At 39.5% G+C, this 17,531-nt stretch overlaps 1 pseudogene; it reads left to right on the plus strand.

Moving 5' to 3' along the window:
- The first annotated feature begins 248 nt into the window (after positions 1-248).
- On the plus strand, positions 249-1,201 carry LOC143658361 (serine hydrolase BPHL pseudogene; annotated as a pseudogene).
- Positions 1,202-17,531: the final 16,330 nt, after the last annotated feature.

Consider the following 17,531-nt stretch of genomic DNA (forward strand, 5'->3'; position numbering starts at 1 on the left):
ATAGTACAGCAGCCTCCTCTTGCCCCAAAGTGTACTGTAGAATGTTACCTCACTTCCCCAACCTCTGAGTGTGCTACCTGTGTAGGGGACTTCTCGCCTCTGTCAGTGTCTGCCTTTTTCATCATTTAGATCATCATTTAGAAGAACATATATTTTATAACCTTAAGGTTCCAACAATGGAGACTGCCTCAGGAATTGATGTGTGTGATTATCAAGACCCATCCTGAGTGGATACTGGTGCGGAGAAGATGTGGCAGGGCCCGCGGGACTACAACCCCGGTCTCAACGACACGAAGAAAGCCAGCCTGGCCGGGGCGTGGGAGGCAGAGGCCCGCCCAGCTTCCATCTGGCGTCTATCAGACCCCGGCGGCGCGACGCGGGTGTGCGCGGAAGTGCCCGAGGGCGACGACGGTGGCCGCACCTCAGTGACTTCAGCTAAAGTGGGTGTGAATGGTGTCTGCCTGCATTACCAGCAGGCTGGAGAAGATCACACAGTCCTGCTACTTCCAGGAGTGTTAGGAGTGGAGACACTGATTTTGGACCACAGATTAAGAACCTGAATAAGAAACTCTTCACGGTGGTCGCCTGGGACCCTAGAGGATATGGCCACTCCAGACACACACACACACACACACACCCCGCATCGAGACTTTCCAGTGGACTTTTTTGAAAGGGATGCAAAAGATGTTATTGATTTGCTGAGAGCACTGACGTTTAAGCAGTTCTCCCTGCTGGGATGGAGTGATGGTGGGATCACTGCACCCATTGCAGCTGCGAAATACCCATCTTATATCAAGAAATTGGTGGTCTGGGGAGCCAATGCTCATGTGACTGATGAAGACAAAATGATTTATCAGGGAATCTGAGATGTTTCTAAATGGAGTGAGAGGACAAGAAAACCTCTGGAAACCCTATATGCGTATGACTACTTTGCCCAGATTTGTGAAAAATGGGTGGAAAGCATACTGCAATTTAAAGATCTACCAGATGGTAATATTTGCCATCACTTGTTGCCCCTTATTCAGTGTCCCACTCTGATTGTGCATGGTGAGAAGGATCCTCTGGTGCCACATTTCCATGCTGATTTCATTCATAAGCATGTTAAAGGGTCACGATTACATCTGATGCCACAAGGAAAACATTACCACACTTACGCTTTGCAGATGAATTCAACCAGTTAGTAGAAGACTTCCTACTGTGAACATGTCCAGAAACTTTTGAGTCTTGGTGATTCTTGGGTGTGGGGCTCAATCATGTTGCCTGTTACCCTTGCCTTTGAAACCCCCACTCCTGGGTCCCCCCTCATCTTCTGGGCCTCCCCAGCCTCCTGACACCTCTTTACCAAAGGCCTCTGATCAAATGTGTGGGTGTTCCAACAGCAAGGAAAAAACAATGAGCCCTTAAGTGAATCCTCTAGTTTTGATAGCTATAGACATTAAAATCTGATTGTTGCACATTTCTACCATTGCCTTAAAAAACAAACTCCTACCATGATTTATTTTCAAATAAAACTTTGTAGGTGGAGCATCTAAAAAAAAAAAGAGACCCATCCAACCATCCAAGTGACTAAAGCATGAAAGGATGGTGCGGGTAGGGGTGGAAGAGGACCGATGCCTCAAAACCAAGTAAAGCCAGCCTCTTGCTTTGAAGCCAGTTGAAAATAATTGTTTTAGCATAATTTACCTCCAGTGGGCATATAGAATAGGCTACAGTATTACCCTAACCCAAACAAAGAAACCCTCTGAATGCAAGATAAGGTGTTTTCCAGGGGCCCAGCTTGCCCACAGCCTTATCCTCTCACTACATAGAAGATGCAGGAGTCCCTGCACCCCACAGCCTAGGGTAGTCCTCCTTGGAGCCCTGTTCCGGCCAAGACTGCTATTCATCCATGAGGGGAAGTGAGGATCATTAAATAACTGTATAAGGATTTCCCAATCTTAATATTTCCAACACTCTGCGAGTACCTATTACCCATTGTTTTGATGAGGATTAGACCGCTGATAATTCACCTATCTTTCTACATGTGAATCTTCCTAGAGGAAGGCAATGGATAAATTAATTAGAAAGTGGACTGGACAATATTGCAGGGTGCTCAAAATAGATGGTAATTCATATTTCAAAACATTAACTTATGTATGAGACTAAAGCAAAAAATGTTTAGTATAAAATTTATATTTTGACTAGTGCATTTCCTAATATAGCTTATATGGACAGTTTAATTGAACACCATAAGTACATGGAACCTTGAATAGGGCATGAGATTTTGTAAGTTTGTCCAGAAGGATGCCCTGTTAAATCCCAGAGTGATGCCCAATAAATCTCAGAGTGATTTGAACAGTGAATAAAGAAGTATTTGCAAAGTCCCTTTGGGGGAACGGTGAGAAAGGGGGAAAATTCAGCTTCCCCATTTGGAGAATTCCTGATATTCTCACAAGTAGTGGGAACAACCAAAACAAAAGGCCATGCCCTCAATCTTGGTGTTTGTTCATATGAAACTTATCCCCACAAAGGATAGACTAAGCCTACTTAAAATTAGGGCTAAGAGTCACCCCCAGAGAAGGTCTTTTGTTGCTCAGATGTGGTCTCTCTCTCTCAGCCAACAGGGCAAGCAAACTCACTGCCCTCCCCCTCTCTACATGGGACATGACTCCCAGGGGTGAAAACCTCCCTGGCAACGTGGGACAGAACTCTTAGACTGAGCTGTAACTTAGCATCAAGGGATTTAGAAAGCCTTCTCAACCAAAAGGGGGAAGAGAGAAATGAGACAAAATAAAGTGTCAGTGGCTGACAGATTTCGGAGTTGAGAGGTTATCCTGGAGGTTATTCTTACCCACTATATAGATATCCCCTTTTTAGATCAAGGTGTATCAGGGTAGAGGGAAGTGCCTGAAACTGTAGAGCTGTGTTCTAGTAGCCATGTTTCTTGAAGATGACTGTACAATGATACAGCTTTCGCAATGTGACTGTCTGTGAAAATCCTGTGTTTGATGCTTTTATTTACAGCCTGGATGATAAGTAAAATGTATGGATTAAAAATAAATAAATAATAGGGGGAACAAATGTTAGAATTTAAAGATATATATATTGGATAGATGGAAATAATGAGTGGAAGGGGTAAGGGGTATGGTATGTATGAGTTTTTCTTTTTTCTTTTTATTTCTTTTTCTGGAGTGATGCAAATGTTCTAAAAAGTGATCATGGTGATGAATATACTACAACTATGTGACGATATTGTGAACCACTGATGTACACCGTGTACGAAATGTTTATGTTAAGAATGTATGTGGGGGGCGGGCCGCGGTGGCTTAGCGGGCAAGGGTGCTTGCCTGCCATGCCGGAGGACCCCGGTTCGATTCCCGGCCCCAGCCCATGTAAAAAACAAACAAACAAACAAAATATAATAAAATAAGAAAATGTTTAAAGATGTTTCCCTTTCTTCCTCCCTTCCTTCCTTCTATCCTTCCTTCCTTCTCTGTCTTTCTAAAGATGTTTCCCTTTCTTCCTCCCTTCCTTCCTTCCATCCTTCCTTCCTTCTCTGTCTTTCTTTAAAAAAAAAAAAAAAAAAAAAAAAAAAGAATGTATGTGGGACTTCCAGAGAAGATGGCGGCTTAGTAAGACGCGCGGATCTTAGTTTCTTCTCCAGGACAGCTACTAGGGGAGTAGAAACGATACAGAACAGCGCCCAAAGCCACAACAGAGATAAAAAAGACAGCGTACCCCATCCTGGAACGGCTGGCTGGCTGAGAGAAGCCGCTCGGGTGAGATTGCCGAGGCGCGCGGGCTTCACCGGGCGGGACGGCAAGCGGCCAGAGTCACTCCCTTCCCCCTTCCGGGGCCGGCTGGGAGAATTGGAGAGGCGGTCCCCTGAAACCGTGGCGGCAGGCACCCACACCACGCGCGGCCCCCCGGACCAACTGAGAGAATTGGATTGGAAATCCCCAGGCCGCGGAGAACGGTGACGGGTGGGGGAGGCCCCTTCCAAACCCGTGACTCCCCGGGAACGTGCACTCTCCCGGGCGGGCCACTGCCGCTGGCGCCCTCCCGCCACGCTTGTCGCCCGGGCGACTAGGAAATTCGGACGGGCGCTTTCCCGGCTGCGGCGGCCAGCAACCCTCCCCGCATTCGAACCCCGGGCCGGCTCGAACCCTTCCAAGCCGCTTCGGCGAGCGAACCTCCCAGACGGCGAGAGTTTTCCAAAGTTAAAGGTCCCACAGCACCTTTTACTGGTGGGACCCGCAGACAAACGTGTGCCACGAGCGCCACCTACTGGGCAGGATAAGAAAAACAGAACCCAGAGATTTCACAGAAAAATCTTCCAAACTTTTGGATCCAATACCCAGGGAAATCTGTCTAAATGCGCAGACGCCAACAGAAGATAACGGATCACGCTCAAATAATTGAAAATATGGCCCAGTCAAAGGAACAAACCAATAGTTCAAATGAGATACAGGAGCTGAGACAACTAATGCTGAATATACGAACAGAAATGGAAAACCTCTTCAAAAACGAAATCGATAAATTGAGGGAGGACATGAAGAAGACATGGGCTGAACAAAAAGAAGAAATAGAAAATCTGAAAAAACAAATCACAGAACTTATGGGAGTGAAGGACAAAGAAGAAAAAATGGAATAAACAATGGATACCTACAATGGTAGATCTAAAGAGACAGAAGCTACAATTAGTGAACTGGAGGATGGAACATCTGAATTACAAAAAGAAACAGAAACTATAGGGAAAAGAATGGAAAAACTTGAGCAGGGGATCAGGGAACTCAAGGACAATATGAACCGCACAAATATACGTGTTGTGAGTGTCCCAGAAGGAGAAGAGAAGGGAAAAGGAGGAGAAAAACTAATGGAAGAAATTTTCACTGAAAATTTCCCAACTCTTATGAAAGACCTAAAATTACAGATCCAAGAAGTAGAGCGCACCCCAAAGAGAATAGACCCAAATAGGCGTTCTCCAAGACACTTACTAGTTAGAATGTCAGAGGTCAAAGAGAAAGAGAGGATCTTGAAAGCAGCAAGAGAAAAACAATCCATCACATACAAGGGAAACCCAATAAGACTATGTGTAGATTTCTCAGCAGAAACCATGGAGGCTAGAAGACAGTGGGATGATATATTTAAATTACTAAAAGAGAAAAACTGCCAACCAAGACTCCTATATCCAGCAAAATTGTCCTTCAAAAATGAGGGAGAAATTAAAACATTTTCAGACAAAAAGTCACTGAGAGAATTTGTGACCAAGAGACCAGCTCTGCAAGAAATACTAAAGGGAGCACTAGAGTCAGAACCAAAAAGACAGAAGAGAGAGGTATGGAGAAGAGTGTAGAAAGAAGGAAAGTCAGATATGATATATATAATACAAAAGGCAAAATGGTAGAGGAAAATATTATCCAAACAATAATAACACTAAATGTTAATGGACTGAATTCCCCAATCAAAAGACATAGATTGGCAGAATGGATTAAAAAACAGGATCCTTCTATATGCTGTCTACAGGAAACACATCTTAGACCCAAAGATAAACATAGGTTGAAAGTGAAAGGTTGGGAAAAGATATTTCATGCAAATAACAACCAGAAAATAGCAGGAGTGGCTATACTAATATCCAACAAGTTAGACTTCAAATGTAAAACAGTTAAAAGAGACAAGGAAGGACACTATATACTAATAAAAGGAACAATTAAACAAGAAGACATACAATCATAAATATTTACGCACCGAACCAGAATGCCCCAAAATACGTGAGGAATACACTGCAAACACTGAAAAGGGAAATAGACACAAATACCATAATAGTTGGAGACTTCAATTCCCCACTCTCATCAATGGACAGAACATCTAGACAGAGGATCAATAAAGAAATAGAGAATCTGAATATTACTATAAAGGAGCTAGACTTAACAGACATTTATAGGACATTAAATCCCACAAAGCAGGATACACCTTTTTCTCAAGTGCTCATGGATCATTCTCAAAGATAGACCATATGCTGGGTCACAAAGCAAGTCTTAACAAATTTAAAAAGATTGAAATCATACACAACACTTTCTCGGATCATAAAGGAATGAAGTTGGAAATCAATAATAAGCGGAATGCCAGAAAATTCACAAATACGTGGAGGCTCAACAATACACTCTTAAACAACGAGTGGGTCAAAGAAGAAATTGCAAGAGAAATTAGTAAATACCTCGAGGCAAATGAAAATGAAAACACAACATATCAAAACTTATGGGATGCAGCAAAGGCAGTGCTAAGAGGGAAATTTATTGCCCTAAATGCCTATATCAGAAAAGAAGAAAAGGCAAAAATGCAGGAATTAACTGTTCACTTGGAAGAACTGGAGAAAGAACAGCAAACTAATCCCAAAGCAAGCAAAAGGAAAGAAATAACAAAGATCAGAGCAGAAATAAATGAAATTGAAAACATGAAAACAATAGAGAAAATCAATAAGACCAGAAGTTGGTTCTATGAGAAAATCAATAAGATTGATGGGCCCTTATCAAGATTGACAAAAAGAAGAAGAGAGAGGATGCAAATAAATAAGATCAGAAATGGAAGAGGAGACATAACTACTGACCTCACAGAAATAAAGGAGGTAATAACAGGATACTATGAACAACTTTACGCTAATAAATACAACAATTTAGATGAAATGGATGGGTTCCTGGAAAGACATGAACAACCAACTTTGACTCAAGAAGACATAGATGACCTCAACAAACCAATCACAAGTAAAGAAATTGAATCAGTCATTCAAAAGCTTCCTAAAAAGAAAAGTCCAGGACCAGATGGCTTCACATGTGAATTCTACCAAACGTTCCAGAAAGAATTAGTACCAATTCTCCTCAAACTCTTCAAAAAAATCGAAGTGGAGGGAAAACTACCTAATTCATTCTATGAAGCCAACATCACCCTCATACCAAAACCAGGCAAAGATATTACAAAAAAAGAAAACTACAGACCAATCTCTCTAATGAATATAGATGCAAAAATCCTCAATAAAATTCTAGCAAATCGTATCCAACAACACATTAAAAGAATTATACATCATGACCAAGTAGGATTCATCCCAGGTATGCAAGGATGGTTCAACATAAGAAAATCAATTAATGTAATACACCATATCAACAAATCAAAGCAGAAAAATCACATGATCATCTCAATTGATGCAGAGAAGGCATTTGACAAGATTCAACATCCTTTCCTGTTGAAAACACTTCAAAGGATAGGAATACAAGGGAACTTCCTTAAAATGATAGAGGGAATATATGAAAAACCCACAGCTAATATCATCCTCAATGGGGAAAAATTGAAAACTTTCCCCCTAAGATCAGGAAAAAGACAAGGATGTCCACTATCACCACTATTATTCAACATTGTGTTGGAGGTTCTAGCCAGAGCAATTAGACAAGAAAAAGAAATACAAGGCATCAAAATTGGAAAGGAAGAAGTAAAACTATCACTGTTTGCAGACGATATGATACCATACGTCGAAAACCCAGAAAAATCCACAACAAAACTACTAGAGCTAATAAATGAGTACAGCAAAGTAGCAGGTTACAAGATCAACATTCAAAAATCTGTAGCATTTCTATACACTAGTAATGAACAAGCTGAGGGGGAAATCAAGAAACGAATCCCATTTACAATTGCAACTAAAAGAATAAAATACCTAGGAATAAATTTAACTAAAGAGACAAAAAACCTATATAAAGAAAACTACAAAAAACTGCTAAAAGAAATCACAGAAGATCTAAATAGATGGAAGGGCATACCGTGTTCATGGATTGGAAGACTAAATATAGTTAAGATGTCAATCCTACCTAAATTGATTTACAGATTCAATGCAATACCAATCAAAATCCCTACAACTTATTTTTCAGAAATAGAAAAACCAATAAGCAAATTTATCTGGAAGGGCAGGGTGCCCCGAATTGCTAAAAACATCTTGAGGAAAAAAAACGAAGCTGGAGGTCTAGCGATGCCTGACTTTAAGGCATATTATGAAGCCACAGTGGTCAAAACAGCATGGTATTGGCATAAAGATAGATATATCGACCAATGGAATCGAATAGAGTGCTCAGATATAGACCCTCTCATCTATGGACATTTGATCTTTGATAAGGCAGTCAAGCCAACTCCCCTGGGACAGAGCAGTCTCTTCAATAAATGGTGCCTAGAGAACTGGATATCCATATGCAAAAGAATGAAAGAAGACCCATCTCTCACACCCTATACAAAAGTTAACTCAAAATGGATCAAAGATCTAAACATTAGGTCTAAGACCATAAAACAGAGGAAAATGTTGGGAGATATCTTATGGATCTTACAACTGGAGGCGGTTTTATGGACCTTAAACCTAAAGCAAGAACACTGAAGAAGGAAATAAATAAATGGGAGCTCCTCAAAATTAAACACTTTTGTGCATCAAAGAACTTCATCAAGAAAGTAGAAAGACAGCCTACACAATGGGAGACAATATTTGGAAATGATATATCAGATAAAGGTCTAGTATCCAGAATTTATAAAGAGATTGTTCATCTCAACAACAAAAAGACAGCCAACCCAATTACAAAATGGGAAAAAGACTTGAACAGACACCTATCAGAAGAGGAAATACAAATGGCCAAAAGGCACATGAAGAGATGCTCAATGTCCCTGGCCATTAGAGAAATGCAAATCAAAACCACAATGAGATATCATCTCACACCCACCAGAATGGCCATTATCAACAAAACAGAAAATGACAAGTGCTGGAGAGGATGCGGAGAAAGAGGCACACTTATCCACTGTTGGTGGGAATGTCAAATGGTGCAACCACTGTGGAAGGCAGTTTGGCGGTTCCTCAAAAAGCTGAATATAGAATTGCCATACGACCCAGCAATACCATTGCTGGGAATATACTCAAAGGACTTAAGGGCAAAGACACAAACGGACATTTGCACTCCAATGTTTATAGCAGCGTTATTTACAATTGCAAAGAGATGGAAACAGCCGAAATCTCCATCAACAGAAGAGTGGCTAAACAAACTGTGGTATATACATACGATGGAATACTATGCAGCTTTAAGACAGGATAAACTTATGAAGCATGTAATAACATGGATGGACCTAGAGAACATTATGCTGAGTGAGTCTAGCCAAAAACTAAAGGACAAATACTGTATGGTCCCACTGATGTGAACAGACATTCGAGAATAAATTTGGAATGTGTCATTGGTAACAGAGTCCAGCAGGAGGTAGAAACAGGGTAAGATAATGGCCAATTGGAGTTGAAGGGATACAGACGGTGTAACAGGACTAGATACAAAAACTCAAAAATGGACAGCACAATAATACCTAATCGTAAAGTAATTATGTTAAAACACTGAATGAAGCTGCATCTGAGCTATAGGTTTTTGTTTTGTTTTGTTTTGTTTTGATTTTACTATTATTACTTTTATTTTTGTCTCTATATTAACATTCTATATCTTTTTTGGTTATGTTGCTAGTTTTTCTAAACCGATGCAAATGTACTAAGAAATGATGATCATGCATCTATGTGATGATGTTAAGAATTACTGATTGCATATGTAGAATGGTATGATCTCTAAATGTTGGGTTAATTTCTTTTTTTCCGTTAATTAAAAAAAAAAAAAAGAGAAGGGATAATTGGAGCTGAAGGGATACAGACTGTACAACGGGACTGGATATAAAAACTCAGAAATGGACAGCACAATACTACCCAATTGTAATGCAATTATGTTAAAACACTGAATGAAGCTGCATGTGAGGTATAGGTTTTTTGTTTTTTTTTTCTTTCTATTAATGTTTTAATTCTTATTCTGTTGTCTTTTTATTTCTTTTTCTAAATCGATGCAAATGTACTAAGAAATGATGAATATGCAACTATGTGATGTTATTAAGAATTACTGATTGTACATGTAGAATGGAATGATTTCTAATTGTTTTGTTAATTCTTTTTTTAATTAATAAAAAAAAAGAATGTATGTGCTTGTATCAACAGAAATTTTTTTAAAACGTGGACTGAAAAAAAAAAAAGGGAGGTATTTTTAGCATGCTTACAGGAAAAACTTTAGAAGCATCTCTATTAAATCTTAGGAACAAAAGAACTCCTGCTTTGTATTCAACAATATATTGAGGTCCAAGCCAAAGTAGGGAAGTTGAGTAGGAGAATTGAAAAGGAAGACAAAATCAGCATAATATACATCTGTTATGACCATATACACAGACACACACACATACACATTACACACACGAGTTCTGCAAAGAAACTGAATACATGCTTTATATACAGGAATCGTTGGCTTCACTATAAATCAGCAATAGCCAATCAGAAGATAATTTTCAGAGGGATCCCACAGACAATAACAATAAAATCCATGACATATCTAGGAATCCATCTGATAAACTGTGTGCAACATCTTTTTATACACGTGAAAGACTGAAAGTGTATATGTTACATATATTTACAATTAAAATAATAAAAATAATCCAAAAAGATTATTGTACGCATTACCTAGCTCCAGAAATGGGACATTTCAAGTACTCTAGAAATTCCTTAGGTGTCCTGTCCTAGCCTGTGGGAGTCTGTTCAGCTGAAAGACCAAAGAAAATGCCAGGCATTTGACTGAGATACGAATTTTATTAGGGGATTTATGTAACATGGAAAATCAAGCAGCTCCAGAGGTGGCAGTCCAAAGTGCTTAAGCAGTGCTCCTCGATTAGACAGATGTTAACAGGGTCAGTTATAGGGGCCCAAGACTAAGACATACCATCAATAAGAGCGAGGTTCTCCAAGATGGGTCCCATGGTTTAAGGGGCTTTGTGATTATAATTAACATGTACCCAAAAGAATCTTTAGGGTATAACTTCTGTTTAATGCATAACTAGATAAGTGGCTTGATCATCTTCCTCACTCCAGAGAAGCTGTTTTTATTTCTAGCCTGTGCTCACACCAGCTGCTACAGTACTTAAGGCTTCACTTTCATTTTTTCTTATCCTAAGGAAAGGGTTCCCAACCCCTGGGTTGCCACAAATCATCCCCACACAGCAGTATGCATTGACTATAGGACAGACATTGCATCCATAATTCACAGCAACAATAAAGTAAATAACAGAATACAGGTAAACCAGTACAGAAAGAGACTAATCCTACTAATAAATGGCACCGAGGCCAAGTTAGAAAATTCTACCATTGTAACAGAGGACTATTAGACAAATGTTCAACATTTTGTATATGCTTTGGCATGATTTAAAACTTGTGTAACAATTTTTATATCCTATGATACGTCCTATTACATATAGGAGCAATCTTGTCTACAGTTACAGTTTCAGTGGTAAGTCATCTTAACATTTTAATACAGGTCAGGACTTATTAGTTTATTCATGAACTAAAGAATATAGGTATGATTGTATAATGATACAGTTTTTACAATGTGACTGTGTGATTATGAAAATCTTACATCTGATGCTCCTTTTATCTAGGGTATGGACAGATAAGTAAAAAATATGGATAAAAATAAACAAATAATAGAGGGAACAAAGGTTAAAATAAATTGAGTAGATTGAAATACTAGTGGTCAATGAAAGGAAGGGGTAAGGGGTATGTTATGTATAAGTTTTTTCTTTTTTCTTTTTTATTTCTTTTGCTGGTGAGATGCAAATGTTCAAAAAAATGATCATAGTGATGAATACACAACTATGTGATGACATTGTGAACCACTGATTGTACACCATGTATAGAATGTTTGTATGTCAGGAATGTCTGTATGTCAAGAACGTTTGTGTGCTTATTTGTTAAGGTTTGACAATAAAAAATTTAAATAAATAAATATATATATATATATATATATATATGTAAGAGTATATTACAGTTTTAGAAGGTAAGGTAAAGTCTTAGGTGATGATGAAAATGAGAAGGAATTCTTCCAAACTTGCCAGTGGCTAGTGTTTTGCCAAATAAGCATCACATCTCACATTGTCTGACTGGTAGGGGCCACGGTCCATGCACACCAGTGGCATCCAACAATGGCAGTTCTGTGCACACTCAACATTGAGATTAACTGTGCATGTTGGTTACTTCAGAAGCCTATTGCATAAAGGTATTTCCTACAATGCTAAGGGTGAAAAGAAAGATGTTTATAGGGAACTAGGAGAGGCAAATCTTGTTGATCCAATAGAATACAAGATAAATTCTCATTAGCAGACAGAAGGGTTTCTGGAGAAGGGTATTATTAGAGGGTATATTTTGGTGGGGCGGGGGGGTTGTGGGAAAGTTTACTTTTTTTTTTCACAATCACATAGTCACATTGTAAAAGCTACAAAGTTATGCAGTCATCTTCAAGAATCAAAGCTACTGAAACACAGCTCAACAGTTTCCAACACACCATAAACTAAAAAGGGGATATCTATATAACGTGTAAGAATAACCTTTAGGATAACCTCTTGACTGTGTTTGAAATCTCTCAGCCACTGACACTTTATTTTTTCTCATTTCTCTCTTCCTCCTTTTGGTCAAGAAGGTTTTCTCAATCCCTTGATGCCAGGTCCTGACTCATCCCAGTTCTGTCCCATGTTGCTGGGCAGATTTACATCATGTCCTCCGCAGGGGGGAGGGCAGTGAATTCACCTGCTGAGTTGGCTTAGAGAGAGAGGCCACATCTGAAGAACAAGAGAGGTTCTTTGGGGGTGATTAAAGCATAATTATAAGTGGGCTTAGCCTATCCTTTGCAGGAATAAGTTTCAGAGGGGTGAACCCCAAGATGAAGGGTTCAGCCTATTAATTTGGTTGTCCCCACTGCTTGCAAGAATATCAGGAATTTCCCCAAATGGGGAAGTTGAATATTTCCTCCTTTCTTCCCAGTCCCCCAAGGGACTTTGCAAATATTTTTTTATTCACTGCCCAAATTAATCTGGGATATATTGGGGAATCACACTAACTTGTACAAACCAACAAGACCTCATGCCTTATTCAAGATTCCATGTACTTATGGTGTTCAACTAAACTGAGCACACAAGTTAAAATTAGGTAATGCACTACCAAAAATATAAATTTTGCACCCCATAAACACCTATCCCTTTGGTCTTACACAGAAGACCAAGTCCTATCCACATCAGCTTCATATCTTTAGTCAAAGTCTGATCACTTTTTCAACTTTTGAAGTATCACCCTGTATGGGGTACTGCTGACTTTCATAGCTTCAGAGCTGTAACTCTGAATTATTAGAGAATTTTAAAACCATATTTGTATTTTTGTAGGGCTCTTTCTGAGTTATATCCATTGTTAACCCAGGCATAATAAGTGTCTATAAAGTCATACATATAGTTCCCTGGGCTATTGGGGATCCTGGATTAGTAATAAAAATAACCTGTGACATATTTTTGTATAAATTGTGGTTAATACTCAAATTTTGAACAGCATCAATACCTCATGGGCTTAGGATACCCAACCAGAGTGGCTGTGTCGGCCAGAAACAGAGCTAACTGATCTTGTTTTCCTCAATTTTTCATCTTTGTGGCATATGCAAGAGCAAGTTGTTTTCATTACTTCATTGCTGGTCCCTTTACCTGTATTCATAAGGGTTTGCATAGACCCAGCAGTTAATAACTCAATGGGAGAAGAGGCTGATGCCCGGGGCCTAGAACTGATGCTTGACAAAGCTGGGTATAACTGTCAAGTCTAGTCTTGCAGACAGTGTCATCTTTCAATCGCTCCTTCAGGAGCCCATTCGTTTAACCCTGCCCCAGTGGGGGTGTAAGGCAGGTGAAAGGTCCACAAGATATCATGCTCAGTAGCCCAAGCTTGTGTTAGCTGCCTGTGAAAGGGGTCCTCTATCACTGTCCACATGTGTGGGGATACCAGAACAAGCACTTAATTTTTCTGAACTTCTTATAGTAGCGCATTGGTTAGCTTTCCCCATTGGGAAAACTAGCAACAGTTCAGTAGCAGTATCTACTGCAGTAAAGGCATATTTTATACCTTCAGACAAGAGAAGGGGCCCTCTCTCTCCAACCAACACAACAAGCAAACTCACCACCCTCCCCCTGTCTATGTGGGACATGACTCCCAGGGGTGTGGACCTTCCTGGCAACTTGGGACAAAAATCCTAGAATGAGCTGAGACTCAGCATCAAAGGATTGAGAAAACCCGTAGAATGAGCTGAGACTCAGCATCAAGGGATTAAGAAAAACTTCTCGACCAAAAGGGGGAAGAGTGAAATGAGACAAAATAAATTGTCAATGGCTGAGAGATTCCAAACAGAGTCAAAAGGTTATCCTGGAGGTTATTCTTATGCATTAAATAGATATTACCTTGTTAGTCAAGATGTAATAGAGAGGCTGAAAGGAACTGCCTGAAAATGTAGAGCTGGGTTCCAGTAGCCATGTTTCTTAAAGATGATTGTATAATGATATAGTTTCCACAATGTGACTGTGTGATTGTGAAAACCTTGTGTCTGATGCTCCTTTTATCTACCTTATCAACAGATGAGTAAAACATATGGAATAAAAATAAATAATAGGCAGAACAATGGTTAAAATAAATTTAGTAGTTTGAAATGCTTGTGATCAATGAAAGGGAGGGGTAAGGGGTATGGTATGTATGAATTTTTTTCTGTTTTTATTTCTTTTTCTGAATTGATGCAAATGTTCTAAGAAATGATGAATATGCAACTATGTGATGATATTGAGAATTACTGAATATATATGTAGAACAGAATTATATGTCAATGTTTAATGTTTTTGTTTGTTCATTATTTTTAATTAATAAATAAATTTTAAAAATAAATAAATAACGGGGAACAAATGTTAAATTTAAATTGAAATGCGAGTGATCAATGAAGGGGAAGGGTAAGGGATATGGTATGTATGAATTTTGTTCTGTTTTCTTTTTATTTCTTTTTCTGAATAGTTACAAATGTTCCAAGAAATGATCATGATGATGAATATGCAACTATGTGATGATATTGTGAATTACTAATTATATATGGAGAACGGAACGATCAAAAGTTAAGACTGTTTGCGTTTGTTTGGTGTTTTCTGGTATTTTTTTTTAATGTAAAAATTATTAAAAAAAAAAAAAAAAAAGGGCGGGCCGCGGTGGCTCAGCGGGCAAAGTGCTTGCCTGCTATGCCGGAGGACCTCGGTTCGATTCCCGGCCCCAGCCCATGTAACAAAAACGGAGAAACAGAATACAATAAAACAAGAAAATGTTTAAAAATGTTTCCCTTTCTTCCTTCCTTCCTTCCTTCTATCCTTCCTTCCTTCTCTCTGTCTTTCCTTTAAAAAAAAAAAAAAAAAAAAAAAAGAGAGAGAGAGAGAGAGAGAGAGAGAGAGAAGGGGCCCAATGTAATCTACTTGCCATGAGGTGATAGGGATCTGTTCATGTCTGACGTGGCCCAGTTGATATGGAAGTCTTCTAGGGTGATGTAGCGAACAGTAAAGACAAGTAACCATGACTTCCTTCATCCATGCTGGGTGAAATGCAGTTGAAATTGTTGGGCCAATCTCCACAATTTGGTACTTTTAATGTCCTGTTTCCGTGTGTGTAGAGCCATTCGACGGCTTCAGGTGATATTAGCTTGAGGCTGCGGATCTTCACCAGAGCATCTGCTTCAGTGTTACCTGGGAAGGAAGAAGCACTATGGGCAGAACATGGAAGAAAGTTACCTCATGTTTGTGACAGGCAGTCCAAATGTCTTCCCACATTTCCTTTACCCACATTTCCATTTTCCCGTTGGTCATCATCCAATGACCATCCATTATTCTTGCTTCCATGTGGCCATCCAAACTGTCAGGCCTTGGTACACAGCCCAGTTGTCAAAGCAGATAGTTAAGTCATCTCCTGGTTCATGAACAATCACCATCCATACAGTCCACAGCTCAGCCCATTTGCTGCTGTGCCTAGTTCCAGTTTCCCACTAGACGGTGTCAGTGCTAGATTGATGGCTACTGCTATCTAAGTAGGCGGTTACCCATGTGCTGATACATCTGTATACCAAGCCAACTTCAGTATACTTCCACATCCATCTACAGTGGACACAGAAAGAGCCACCTTGAGAGGATCAGCAGGGAGGGGCAAATGCTGTTCTTCTACATAGGAAACTGGTCCTAAGATATCATGCATTTCTACACGTGAAGGGCTGTTGTTGAAAAGGCTGTGCTGCAGGAGGTAAGCCTTCCATTTTGTTCATGTGCTTAACTGTGCAATGCCATAGTGAGGCTTAGTGGCAGTGTCCTGTATCCACCCCTATATACAGATGGCTGTTTTTAATGCCACAGGACATTTCTGAATTAGTATTTCAACTTACAATAAAGCATTATAGGCAGCACACAGTGTTTTTTTTTTAAGGAACTGTACCACAGTTTCCTTCCAAAGGTGGGATGAAAAGCCCAGCTATTATAGTTCTGGTATATTGCATTCTAGGAGTGAGCAAACTAGAACACCCAGTAATACCACTTTTAAGTATTTACTCAAGAGGAATGATGATATTTGTTCACATAGAAACCTATATATGAATCTATGAACATTCTTATAAAGAAGCTCTATTCATAATCTCACAAAGCTGGAAACAACCCAAATGTCTTTCAGCCAGTGAACAGATAAACCAACTGTGTAGCTTCACATAATGAAATACAGCTCAGTATTTTAAAAGAATGAACAATTGATAACACTCAACAACTTGGGTGAATCTCAAAGGCATTACACTTAGTAAACCAAACCATAATTTGAAGAAGTGACAGTGAACCAGGAGTCAAAATCTTTAAAGACTCGCAATAAATAAAGAAAAGGCATTTATTAATTATCTAAATATATTCATACATTTTAAAAAGCATTTTAAGGGAACATCCATAAGCTGCAAAAGGGTAGCTAACAATATCTTACCATCAGTTTCATACTTAATGGAGAAGTTTTAGAAGCACTCCTGTGAAATTCAGGAAAATGCTGTCTTTTGGAGGAGGGAGGGTTGGGGAAGACAGGTATTAAGAGGTAAAAGGAGCAGTGTAGGGAGGTGTAGAATTTAGTTTATCCTCTAAGGCAGCTAGTAAATAGCCAGAAACTGTCTGGAACAACTGTTGGGGGAACTCCCATGACCAGATACACATCTTACAGAAGTTTGGAATGAAGGGCCAAGATCACAGTGTAGAACTGTAAGTCTCCCAAGCTGTGAAGACTGGCACCCCTCCTGCATTGGCACAGCAGGCCGTTTTGCAGTTACTTCCCCAGGGGAAAAGGAAGTGGACTCTGCTAAGAGCAAGGGAAGGTTGCTCAACAAAGACCCAATTGTGGAATTAATAAACAAATTTGGACTGCTGAGTAAAAGCTCTGACCACAGATAAACAAGCAGGAAAGGAACTTGGAGGTTTCTTCCCAGCAGAGAGGAGGTGGGGCTGATGGAAAAAAAAACACAGAGACATTTGGAGTTGGCTGAGCTCATAATATTGGAAAAGGGCTGTGCCCCCCAAGAAAAAGAGCTGGGTACCAACTCTAGCTTTTGATTGGGAAACACAGAGGTCTGGGG

The sequence above is a fragment of the Tamandua tetradactyla genome, chromosome 16 (genome assembly GCF_023851605.1).
Source record: "Tamandua tetradactyla isolate mTamTet1 chromosome 16, mTamTet1.pri, whole genome shotgun sequence".
Taxonomy (NCBI): domain Eukaryota; kingdom Metazoa; phylum Chordata; class Mammalia; order Pilosa; family Myrmecophagidae; genus Tamandua; species Tamandua tetradactyla.